The sequence below is a fragment of the Rhinoderma darwinii genome, chromosome 2 (assembly GCF_050947455.1).
Source record: "Rhinoderma darwinii isolate aRhiDar2 chromosome 2, aRhiDar2.hap1, whole genome shotgun sequence".
NCBI lineage: Eukaryota > Metazoa > Chordata > Amphibia > Anura > Rhinodermatidae > Rhinoderma > Rhinoderma darwinii.
In genome coordinates, this window is record NC_134688.1 from 321,790,463 (window position 1) to 321,803,087 (window position 12,625).

Consider the following 12,625-nt stretch of genomic DNA (forward strand, 5'->3'; position numbering starts at 1 on the left):
GGTTCAGAATGCACTGGACCAAGGCAGGTGCACGAATAGGGTCCCAATCCAATCGTATTTGAAGAAGTATTCGGCACACAAAATGTAGTTTTTTAATTCTTCAAGTTTATTGTATTTGATGCCAGAGGCTTAGTGCGTGCAACGTTTCGGTCAGGAGACCTTCATCAGGCACTTAGTTCCACTGGTTCCTGGCGTATCCAGGTGTTCGGCGCTACTGTCTGTATGGCGGCTAACCGCTTGTTTTGGCGCTTCTTCAAACATTGACATTGAAGCACAACCACCGCTCCATTCAAAATCCTCCACACTGTGTGACCCACTTTGAGATGCCTTCGGATCTATGTCATAGATGCTCCCCTGCACGCTGATTGACTTCATGTCCCCCTATTCTGACGTCACCACACCATCTCCCTGTGACGGATTAAGTTTACCATGGGCCCTGGGCTGTTGACACAACTTGGGCCCCCTCCTTCCCCCTCACACACAATTCAACCCTCCAACCCACTGACACTGTACCTGTCAGAGCCAATGACCTGACAGATATAGGTTTTAGCACTAGATACAGCTGCTCTGTATACAGGATACAAAGCAGTTGTTTCTCAAAAAGTTAAAATCATTTTTAATAAAAAGTATTTACTAAGTTGCACCAAACACATTGATACACTGTTTTATTAAAGGGAAAAAAAAGAAAAATAATAATATTAAAGTGTAAGTAAACTTTTGAAAAACTTTTGACATGTCATAGTGATATGTCAGAACTTTTAATCAGTGGGGGGTCCAAGCACTGAGACCCCCACCGATCGCTAAAATGAGGCGGCAGGAGGGCTCGTTTGAATGCTGCGCTGCTTCGTTTCTGATCGGCATTCCTCAGAGTGGCGTACACCGCTTGCTCGGCTCTCCGAGTAAAGCAGATCAGAAACGAAGCTGCACAGCGGTCACCTGAGTGCTTCTGTCATTTTGTTTTAGCAATTGGTGGGGGTCTCCGTGCTTGGACCCCCACCGATCAAAACTTTTTTAGAAGTTTAGTTACACTTTAAAGGGGTTTTACCATGAGGGACATTTATGACATAGCCACAGGATATCAAGAGAAAAATAATTTTTGAAGCATCACTAATCCCGAATCTGGTGCGGTGCACGCTGTCAAGTGGTTTTATTGTCAAGACATCCACAAACGACAGGCAACGTTTCGACCCATAGTGAGTGAGGGGTCTTTTTCAAGCCTAACATCATGTCTAAAAACATCGTTTTAAATAGGTGAATACAAGTAATCACATGGTCCGTTTCAACCAGTGAAAATCGTGAACCCGGTCTCCCAGGTGTAACATACATTAGTCTTAATGACAATCTTCAATTTGTTATATAATCCTCAAAAAGTGTAAAAATGCAACATACAATACATCTTCAATACATCATCAATATCAATATGTCAATCGCTATTCTTATAATAGAAAAACAAAGGAGGGAAGTTCACCACACTCCAGGTTCCAGTTACGATCCTAGAGCGCTACTGCGCATGCTCCGCAATCAGTCGTCTCTGCGGCACAATAGAAACAAGCATTTGACAAAAAGAATCACAATCGGATATATATAGATACAATAATAACCTCAATCATGGCGAGAATCCATCGATCCATATAGCGCAATTGTAGCTATATACATATATTTAACGGAGCCCCCTAAACCCCGTTCTATCTCTTTCTGCTCTCGCTACATCCCAGATACTTCCTGACTTCATGTTCGGGAGTAACGAAAATAGCGTTTCCGTAACTCATATAGTAGTGAGTGGCAGTTACAGAAGAAGCGTAGCATGCGAGCTATGCTGTTTCCGTAACTACCATTCAGTTCTATGGGACTTAAGAAAACAGCATGGCTCAACAAGCTACGCTGTTTTCGTAACTCCCGACCATGAAGTCAGGAAGTGGCCGGGAGGCAGCAAGAGCAGAAAGAGGTAGGGTTTAGTGGGTAGGTTTCAGAGGTGGGACCCGCATCTATCTAATATTGCAAGGGGTGGTCAGATTGTCTGACTGACTGCCGGGCGGTCTGAGTGTCTGACTTGGACATCTCTGTAGGGGGGGTATCCCTCCAATAGAGACCTCAGCAGTTAGTCGCTCAGACACCCCCCCCCCATAGAGCACCCAGCAGTTAGTCAGAAAATCTGACCTCCCCATGCAATATATTAGTAACTACTGAAGGCTCTAGGGAAGGGGGGATTATACTGAAAGGGGGGTCTATCCATTTAAGTGACTGTAGAGGACTCTTTGAAGGGGCAATAATCCCCCCATCCCCGATAGAGCCCTCAGTATTTATTATACAGTGGGGGGGGGGGGGTTGAGCTGAGTGCTGAAATTATTATCCACCCATAGAGTCATCTGCAGTGAGTTAGATGAACCCCACCTTGCTGTATAATTAATCCCTCCCTAGCGTCAGCCGATCAGTTTAGAGTTGGCTGGGGCAGGAGGCAGGTACCACACTAACCTCACCGCATGACCACCTCCCTGCCTTCCTGTTCCTCTCTGGAGGTGCATGCATTGTCAAAGAGGCGTGTTCTAACTTCTACCACTAGCAGACATGCCTATCATGACGCACGTCTGATAGCCCTGCAAATGCTGTCCCTCCCCCAGGGACGATTCTAGCTTTTCTGCTGCCTGAGGCAAAAATTGAAACGGTGCCCCTCAGATTTTGATTGACGTCCCCCTGGTTGTGCCACATCACTAGCAGCCTCCTCCAACTCTTGCAGATGTGCTGTTGCCTTGCACTGGTATGCGTAGTGCAGCCGGGCAGAGAACACCTCGCTGCACGGTGTGTGCCCAAGTAGTACAAGGCAATGGCGCATCCAAGAAAGTTGGAGGAGACTGGTAGTGATGTATATCAGCCAGGGGAATGTGAATCAAACATGGAAAGGTGCGTTTGGAGGCAGGACTATGTGACTCTTCAGAATAGTGGCACCACTCCATGACTCCAATTACAGCATCAGAACCAAGCTCTGACATATACGGCTCCAGAACCAAGCTCACTAGATAAATACATCCCCAGAACCAATCTCAGTACATATATACTGCCCCAGAACCAAGCTCATACATATATACAGCCCAAGAACATATATACAAGACCAGAACAAAGCTCAGTACATATATACAGCACCAGTACCAAGCTCAGTACATAAATACAACATCAGAACCAAGCACAGTACATAAATACAGCTCTAGAACCAAGATCAGTACATAAATACAGCACCAGAACCAAGCCCAGTACATTAATATAGCACCAGAACCAAGCCCAGTACATATATACACCAGAACCAAGCTTAATGCATATATACAGCACCAGTACCAATCTTAGTACATATATACAACACCAGGATTAAACTTAGTACATATATACAGCCCCAGAACCATGCTCAGTACACATATACAGTACCAGAACCAAGCTCAGTATATATATATATACACACCAGAACCAAGCTCAGTAAATATATAGAGCACTGGAACCAAGCTCAGTACGTAAATACATCACCAAAACCAGGCTCAGCACATAAACACAACACCAGCACAATACAGCTCAATTTAGAGGAACCCCTGCCATATAGGTTTGTATGGCATAGAACTACAGCTCCCAGCATGACCCGAACAATGGTAAGGTTATGCTGGGAGTTGCTGTTTCCCAAAAATAAATAAATAACACCACCGATCATCTCACTGCAGATCATATAGTGACTACAGTACTGATTAGAGGCAGAATAAACATTTACATTGAGTGACTCACCGGTAACGTCTTTTCTGATTCTTGTTCTTTTTGTCTTTCATTCTCCATCCGGTCCAGACCTCTATGATGACTTCTCCCGACCACAACCCATTTCTGCAGTTTGCCGCTCAGATGTCTTCAGCTTCTCACTTTTCAAGCATTACACCTGTAAACAAAGATAAAATTTGCATGGTGCTGCACACTGTATCCCTAAAGATAATAGCACAATACACTGTGTCTGTAATGACAGGGATAGGGAAACCGACAAGTGAGCCCTAATCTACTCGCCACTCAGTCCCTGCCTACTTGCAACGACCCGCCCTAGGCGACGGGGTACAACTGGGCGACGGTCCCTACACTCAATAAGTGCACGACAGACAACAGACAAGGAAACACAGAACAAAGGGAAACGGGGCAGTTGCCCACGGCAACACCGTGAGCAACAAGAGAAGTGAACAAGCCGAGTCAAACCAGAAGTGTACGAGGTACCAAACGCAGAGCAGAAGAGTAGTCAGTAAGCCAGGGTCAATACGAAGCAGGGACAAGTAGTTCAAGAAGCTGCAGCAGGGCCAGGAAACCAACAAAGAAGAATCACAAGCAAGGAGGAACAGGAAAGGCAAGTATAAATAGACAGAGGGCGGGAGCTAGCTCCGTCTGGCCAGGCTGTGATAGGCTCTCACACTCCTAAGCCTGCCATCCTGAGTGGTGGAAGATGGAGTCAGTCTCTCAGACATAGAAGCAGGTGCAGACTAATTACCTATGGGCGTGGATACAGAAGCTGTGCCTGGCAGAACCTTAACAGTACCCCCCCTTTTATGAAGGGCCAACGGACCCTTTCTAGATGGACCTGGTTTATTGGGGAAACGAAGGTGGCACCTCCTGACCAATACCCCAGCGTGAACATCCCGGGCGGGTACCCAAGTCCTCTCCTCAGGCCCGTATCCTCTCCAATGGTCCTGGTACTGGAGGGAGCCTTGGACCATCTTGCTGTCCACAATCTTGGCCACCTCGAATTCTACCCCCTCAGGGGTGAGAACGGGGACAGGAGGTTTCCTCGAGGGAGCCAAGGACGGGGAGCAGCGTTTAAGGAGGGAGGCATGAAACACGTTGTGTACTCGAAAAGATGGGGGCAACTCCAGTCGGAAGGAGACAGGATTGAGGACTTCAATGACCTTGTACGGCCCTATAAACCGGAGAGCAAATTTCTTGGACGGGACTTTAAGGCGCAAGTTCTTTGACGATAGCCACACAAGATCCCCGACCATAAACGAGGGGTTAGCAGAATGTCTTCTATCTGCCTGAGTTTTTTTGTATGCTCTGGGACGCCTCTAGGTTCTCCTGAACCTGGGCCCAGACTGTGCACAGTTCCTGAAGAACGAGCTCTACCTGGGGATTGTTGGAACTACCAGGTGAAACGGAGGAGAACCGTGGATTAAACCCAAAATTACAGAAAAAGGGGGAGACCCTTGACGAGTTACTGACCCGGTTATTAAGGGAAAATTCGGCGAGGGGAATGAATGAGAACCAATCATATTGATAGTCAGAGATAAAACACCGTAAATATTGTTCTAGAGGCTGATTAGTCCTCTCGGTTTGGCCATTAGTTTCAGGATGGAAGGCAGAGGAGAAGGACAGATCAATCTCCAACTTTTTACACAAGGCTCTCCAAAACAAAGACACAAATTGTACCCCTCTGTCAGAAACAATATTGACAGTGACCCCTTGACAAACAAGGTAGCTAACGTCTTAGCATTGGGTAGTTTTTTGAGGGGCACAAAGTGGCACATCTTACTGAAGCGGTCTACTACAACCCACACCACCGACTTGCCTTGAGATGGAGGCAAATCGGTGATAAAATCCATGGAGATATGTGTCCAAGGTCTCTGGGGAATGGGCAAAGAACGTAGTAATCCCGCTGGTCGGGACCTGGGAGTCTTGGACCTAGCACAAACCTCACAAGCGGCGACGTAGGCCTTAACGTCTTTAGGCAACCCAGGCCACCATTAGTTTCTGGCAATGAGGTGCTTGGTACCCAGGATGCCTGGATGACCAGATAGTGCGGAGTCATGATTTTCCCTAAGTACCCTTAGCCGGAATTGCAGGGGAACAAACAGCTTGTTCTCAGGAAGGTTCCCGGGAGCTGAACCTTGATCAGCCGCAATTTCAGAGACTAAATCAGAATCAATAGAGGAAATGATTATACCTGGAGGCAAAATACAAGCAGGATCTTCCTCCGAAGGTGGGCTGGCCATGAAGCTACGCGACAGTGCATCAGCCTTAATATTTTTAGACCCAGCCCTATAGGTAACCAAAAAGTTGAATCTGGTAAAAAATAACGCCCATCGAGCTTGTCTCGGGTTTAGCCTCTGGGCCGATTCTAGGAAAACCAGATTCTTGTGGTCGGTAAGGACCGTTACCTGGTGCCTAGCCCCCTCCAGGAAGTGGCGCCACTCTTCAAATGCCCATTTAATGGCTAAGAGTTCGCGGTTGCCAATATCATAGTTACTCTCAGTGGGCGAAAAGTTCCTGGAGAAGTAGGCACAGGGACGGAGATGGGTGAGGGACCTGGTACCCTGGGACAAGACAGCCCCCTCTCCCACCTCGGATGCGTCAACCTCCTCGATAAATGGCTCCATTTGGTTGGGCTGAACCAGCACCGGGGCCGAGATAAAGCCCTTCTTAAGGACCTCTAAAGCCTGGACAGCCTCAGGAGGCCAGTGGAGGAGATCAGCACCTTTGCGAGTGAGGTCCGTAAGAGGCTTAGCGATGACCGAGAAGTTAGCAATAAATCTCTTGTAATAATTAGCGAACCCCAAGAAGCACTGTAACGCCTTCAGGGAGGCAGGTTGGACCCATTCCGCCACAGCCTGGACCTTGGCGGGGTCCTTGCGGAATTCATGAGGAGTGAGGATTTGACCCAAAAATGCTTTCTCCTGCACCCCAAACACTCATTTTTCGGTCTTCGCAAACATTTTTTTTTCCCGAAGGACCTGGAGCACCTTCCTGACATGCTCAATGTGGGAGAACCAGTACTTGCAAAACACAAGTATGTCATCATGGTACACTGCAAGAAATACCCCCAGGTAATCTCTTAAAATCTCATTTATGAAATTCTGGAAGACCGCGGGAGGATTACACAACCCAAAGGGCATAACGAGGTATTCGAAATGACCCTCGGGCGTGTTAAACGCAGTCTTCCACTCATCCCCCTCTTTGATGCGGATAAGGTTATACGCCCCCCGTAGATCAAACTTAGAGAACAATTGGGCCCCCTGAACCTGATTAAAGAGATCAGGAATCAAAGGAAGGGGATACTGGTTCCATACAGTGACCTTATTCAAGTTACGGTAGTATGCATGGCCTAAGACCACCATCCTTCTTCCCTACGAAGAAGAAGCCAGCACCTACCGGAGAAGTAGAGGGGCGAATGTAACCCTTGGCCAGGCATTCCTGGATATATTCTCTCATGGCTTCACGTTCGGGACAAGAGAGATTAAATATCCTACCCTTAGGGAGCTTAGCTCCTGGTACCAAATCGATAGCGCAATCGTATTCTCTATGAGGAGGTAACACTTCAGAGGCCTCCTTAGAGAAAACATCAGCGAAGTCCTGAACAAACTCAGGTAGCGTGTTCACCTCCTCAGGGGGAGAAATAGAATTAACAGAAAAACATGACGTCAAGCATTCATTACCCCATTTGGTAAGCTCCCCAGTATTCCAGTCAAACGTGGGATTATGCAACTGCAACCAGGGAAGGCCTAAAACCAAATCGGACGATAACCCCTGCATCAACAGTACAGAGCACTGCTCCAAATGCATGGAGCCAACAAGGAGTTCAAAAACAGGGGTATGCTGTGTAAAATAACCATTAGCAAGAGGAGTGGAGTCGATACCCACTACCGGGACAGGTTTAGGCAAATCAATCAAAGGCATAGCTAGAGACATAGCAAATTCCACAGACATGATATTAGACCCTGAATCCACGAAGGCACTGCCGGTAGCAGACCTACCACCAAAGGAGACCTGAAAGGGAAGCAAAATTTTATTACGTTTCATATTTACGGGAAATACCTTGTGCGCCCAAGTGACCTCCCCGATGATCACTTAGGCGCGGAAGTTCTCCGGCTGCTTATTCTTATTCCTAGGACAGGTGTTCACTTGATGCTTGTCATCCCCACAATAGAAGCAGAGACCATTCTTCCTGCGGAACTCTCTACGTTGTCGGGGGGGACACGGAGGCCCCGAGTTGCATAGGTACCTCCGAGTCTTCCGTGGAAGAGCGAAGCAACGGAACCTCGGGAGGCATCAGGGGGAGTCAGAGGGGAAAACACAAAAACCTTCAAGTTGTCGTTACCTGAGACGTCGGTCAAGTCGTACCGCTAAAGCCATAACCTGGTCTAGGGAGTCAGAAGAGGGATAGCTAACTAGCAGGTCTTTCAGGGCATTCGACAGACCCAACCTAAACTGGCACCTTAAGGTAGGGTCATTCCACCGAAAAGCTACGCACCACTTCCTAAAGTCAGAACAATACTCCTCAACAGGTCTCTTACCCTGACGTAAGGTCACCAGCTGACTCTCGGCAAAGGCAGTCCTGTCAGTCTCGTCATAAATGAGTCCGAGAGCAGAAAAGAAAAGATCAACGGAGGAAAGTTCAGGGGCGTCAGGAGCCAAGGAGAAGGCCCATTCTTGGGGCCCTTCCTGGAGCCGGGACATAATTATACCCACCCGCTGGCTCTCAGAACCTGAGGAGTGGGGCTTTAACCGAAAATAGAGCCTACAACTCTCCCGAAAGGAGAGAAAAGTCTTCCGGTCCCCTGAGAATCGGTCAGGAAACTTGAGGTGGGGTTCAAGAGGTGAGGTGAGGGGCACTACCATGGCAGCATCAGGCTGGTTAACCCTCTGAGCCAGGGCCTGGACCTGTAGGGAGAGACCCTGCATTTGCTGAGCCAGGGTCTCAAGGGGGTCCATAGTAGTGTCAGGGACCAGGGAGACTAGGTATATGGGCTTGTGATTATGTAATGATGGGGGTAGGGAAACAGACAAGTGAGCCCTAATCTACCTGCCACTCAGTCCCTGCCTACTTGCAACGACCCGCCCTAGGCGACGGGGTACAACTGGGCGACGGTCCCTACGCTCAATAAGTGCACGACAGACAAACGGACAAGGGTACACAGAAGCTAAGGGAAATGGGGCAGTTGCCCACGGCAACACCGTGAGCAACAAGAGTGGTGAACGAGCCGAGTCAAACCAGGAGTGTACGAGGTACCAAACGCAGAGCAGGAGAGTAGTGAACAAGCCGACTCAAACCAGGAGTGTACGAGGTACCAAACGCAGAGCAGGAGAGTAGTCAGTAAGCCAGGGTCAATATGAAGCAGGGTCAAATAGTTCAGAAGCTGCAGCAGGGCCTGGAATTTCTTTGCTCAGGCTTTTATTGTCCCAACCCCCTGAAAACACCCAAAAGAAGGTCACATGTTCAACTACACACTATTTACAGCCCCACCCCCCTGTATAGGCTTCCACACAGGCCCCCCCCTGTATAGGCTGCCACACAGCCCCCCCTGTATAGGCTGCCACACAGCCCCCCCCTGTATGGGCTGCCACACAGCCCCCCCCCCTGTATAGGCTGCCACACAGCCCCCCCCTTATAGGCTGCCACACAGCCCCCCTCCCCTGTATAGGCTGCCACACAGCCCCCCCCCCTGTATAGGCTGACACACAGAGCCCCCCCCCCTGCATAGGCTGCCACACAAACGGCCATGTGAATACACCCACAGAACATCATTGTTCTGAAAACGGCCGAGTGAATAAGGCCTAAAGGAATTCTCAACTTTGACTATGTCAACAGTATTCGTTTTATCTCATTAAATGGGACATTCTTATTAAGCTGTGCATATAGTTCTTTGCAAAACTAAAGTATCAGTTTGCTCTAAATTATATCTTTCCTCATTTTCTTTGGCTTCATAAAGTGAACTGCTAACAAGAATGGGAATGTCCATGAGGCTAAAAGGGGTTTTCCCACTATAAGGTTTTTCCAAGCCTCTCTTAGGGTATGTTCACACGGCTTATTTACGTCCGAAAATGCGGCTCGATAGCGTTGGCAAACATCTGCCCATTCATTAGAATGGGTCTTACGATGTTCTGTGCACACAGTCATTTTTTTTACGCCCCGCTGTCAAAAGGCGGGGCGTAAAAAAGACGCCCGCGTCAAAGAAGTGCCTATCACTTCTTCAGACGTAATGGACGCAGCAAAAAGCGCTTCAACATGCCATTACGGCTGAAATTACGGATCTGTTTTCTCCTGAAAACAGCCCCGTAATTTCAGCCGTTACGGACGCTGCCGTGTGAACATACCCTTACTCTCTGTAATACTCCTACCTAAACCCACTGTGTGTTCAGACTCCTATGTTTTATTCTTTGAATTTTCACATCAACTGCACTGTTATTACTTCAAGAGTCAGACAGATAAATAGGTGGTCCAGCACAGCTGGTCATGTGACTGCTCATTTTCCTATTTCCTATTCCCAGGCGATTTTTGAGCGCTGCTGACATATGCCACTGGCTTCTTTCTAAAATTGTGAAGTCCGGGACATGTGTCTCTGAGTAGCAGGAGGCAGGGGCATAGCTGAAGGTTCATGGGCCCCGGTGCAATAGTTCTTCTTGGGGGGCCCCCCTAACTTCTCATAGCCCGCAGCTTTCATTTGCATTGCTGGGACTCCTAAGTGACCCAACGATGCAGCACTAGCAGCCAGGGGCGTCACTAAGGTCTTAAAACGTTAGGGACGACAGCATATCTATAGCACTACGAATCTATATCTATGGATAGGATTAGATGCAGTGGCTTAGCAGACGTTTTCACATATAATAGGCTTAGATATAGGCCCAGCTCGCTGACATTGCGGCTCCAGTGCTGGACAAAGGAAAAGTATGTATAAGTATGTATTTTTAATGTGTTACTACAAATTTTTTCTGTGCGTTTCTGTTTTTTACAGGTTCATTTGTTGAACTACTTGGGATTTGAGGACTATTTTGATGATGCAATTTTTATTTATTCTCAATAAAATGGTTAACAAGGATTGGGTGTGTGGGTTTTTTTTTATTTCAATTAAATATTTTATCCATGTATTTTTTTAAACTTTGTTACTACCGCTTTAGTAATGGCCGCTGGCTGATTGACCACATCCATTGCTAAGGCAGGGCATAGTGTTAGCCAGTGCAGTGGCTAGCACTAACCCCCATTATTACGCCGACGTGATTCAGCACCCGACCATCTATAGTGAGGACGGCCGCAGGCTAGTGTTGTTAGGCTGGGCAAGGCCAGAAACCTTGGCCCTTCCCACCCTAGTAATGCTAGTCTGCTGCTATGTTGTATCTGGCTGGCTATGAAAAATGGGGGGGGGGAGGAACCTCACATTATTTTTCTCCCCCCATTTTTCATAACCAGCTAGATACAACAAAGCAGCAGCGGGCTAGCATTACCAGGGTGGGAATGCCCACTATTTGTGGGTTTCCAAACCTAATAATACCAGCCTTCTGTCACCCCAGTGCTGCTGGACAGCACCTGGCTCTTCCCAGTACCCCTGGTGGCAGTGGGAACCAGGGTAACAATGGGGTTAGTATTATCCTCTGCACTGGCTAACACTGAGTCCTGACTTAGTAATGGATGCTGTCAATCAGCCTTCGGCCATCACTAATGCGGTAGTAATAAAGTTTAAAACAAAAAACAAAACACAAAGACATAGAAAAAAAATCTTATTGAAATTTCAAAAACACCACGCAACCCTCGTTAACCATTTTAATGAAGATAAAAAAAGTCATCGAAGTATTCCTCAAGCTCAAAAAAGAAACCCTGATAGTAACACATTTGGTAGGCTTTGATACAAAGCCCATGTGTGATACTGTCTGTTGGTCCCTGTATCTAAGGCCAAGGTAGGCTTAGATACACTGCCCAGCAGTCAGTAATCTTATCTAGTATGAGATTACTGTCTGCTGGAGCCTTGTATCTAAGCCTACCATGTAGACCTGCCTGCACTATCCTGCCATGTTTTTTGCAGCGTTTGCCCGCTTTCTCTGCCTCCCATTGATTTTCGATGGGAGGTCAGAGAAGAAACCACGGGTAGAAAGAGCACATACATTTTTTAATTATTCCTTCTTGGAAACCACTGTTGGGAGGTTCCACTGTGCAGAATAACTGAAGCATGCAAAGAAATGAAATATTGATTAAGTTGTTTTGCAGTGAATGGCCAAAAATTTAGCTTGCAATGACTCACATCTCCAAAACTAGCAATAATATTCAGTACGGTACTGTGTAATAGAACACAGTCATGCATTTACAAAATGAAAGGTCGCATAAAAGTCAAATCTTGTTAGTAAAATCTTACATATGTGAGGTTTTAATACTTCAAGTATACCTCATTTACTTGAAAAAGAAAAGAGCACTATTTGAAATGATTTAAAGAAAAAACAAAAAAAACTAAATATATTATACTATAATTGAATATATAATATACATGACATGAGAATTGTCTTTGTATCACTAATAAAATAATAATGTCACTAATAAAATATAATGTCATTGGTTATTTAACATCTACCATGTTGATAAAGTGACATTAGTATTTCAAATTATGCAAGTAATTCATACATGAATTGGCTGAAACGGCAGAAATGTCATATAGAATTCACAGGCTAATATACTTGAAGTACCCAATATAATCTATTCTTATTGTGCTTCACTATTTATAATGAAGACATTTATGTCTACTATACTGCTTCTGGTAAAAATGACTAATTAGGGTATGTTCACACGGCAGCGTCCGTTACGGCTGAAATTATGGGGCTGTTTTCAGGAGAAAACAGCTCCGTAATTTCAGCCGTCATGGCATGTTGA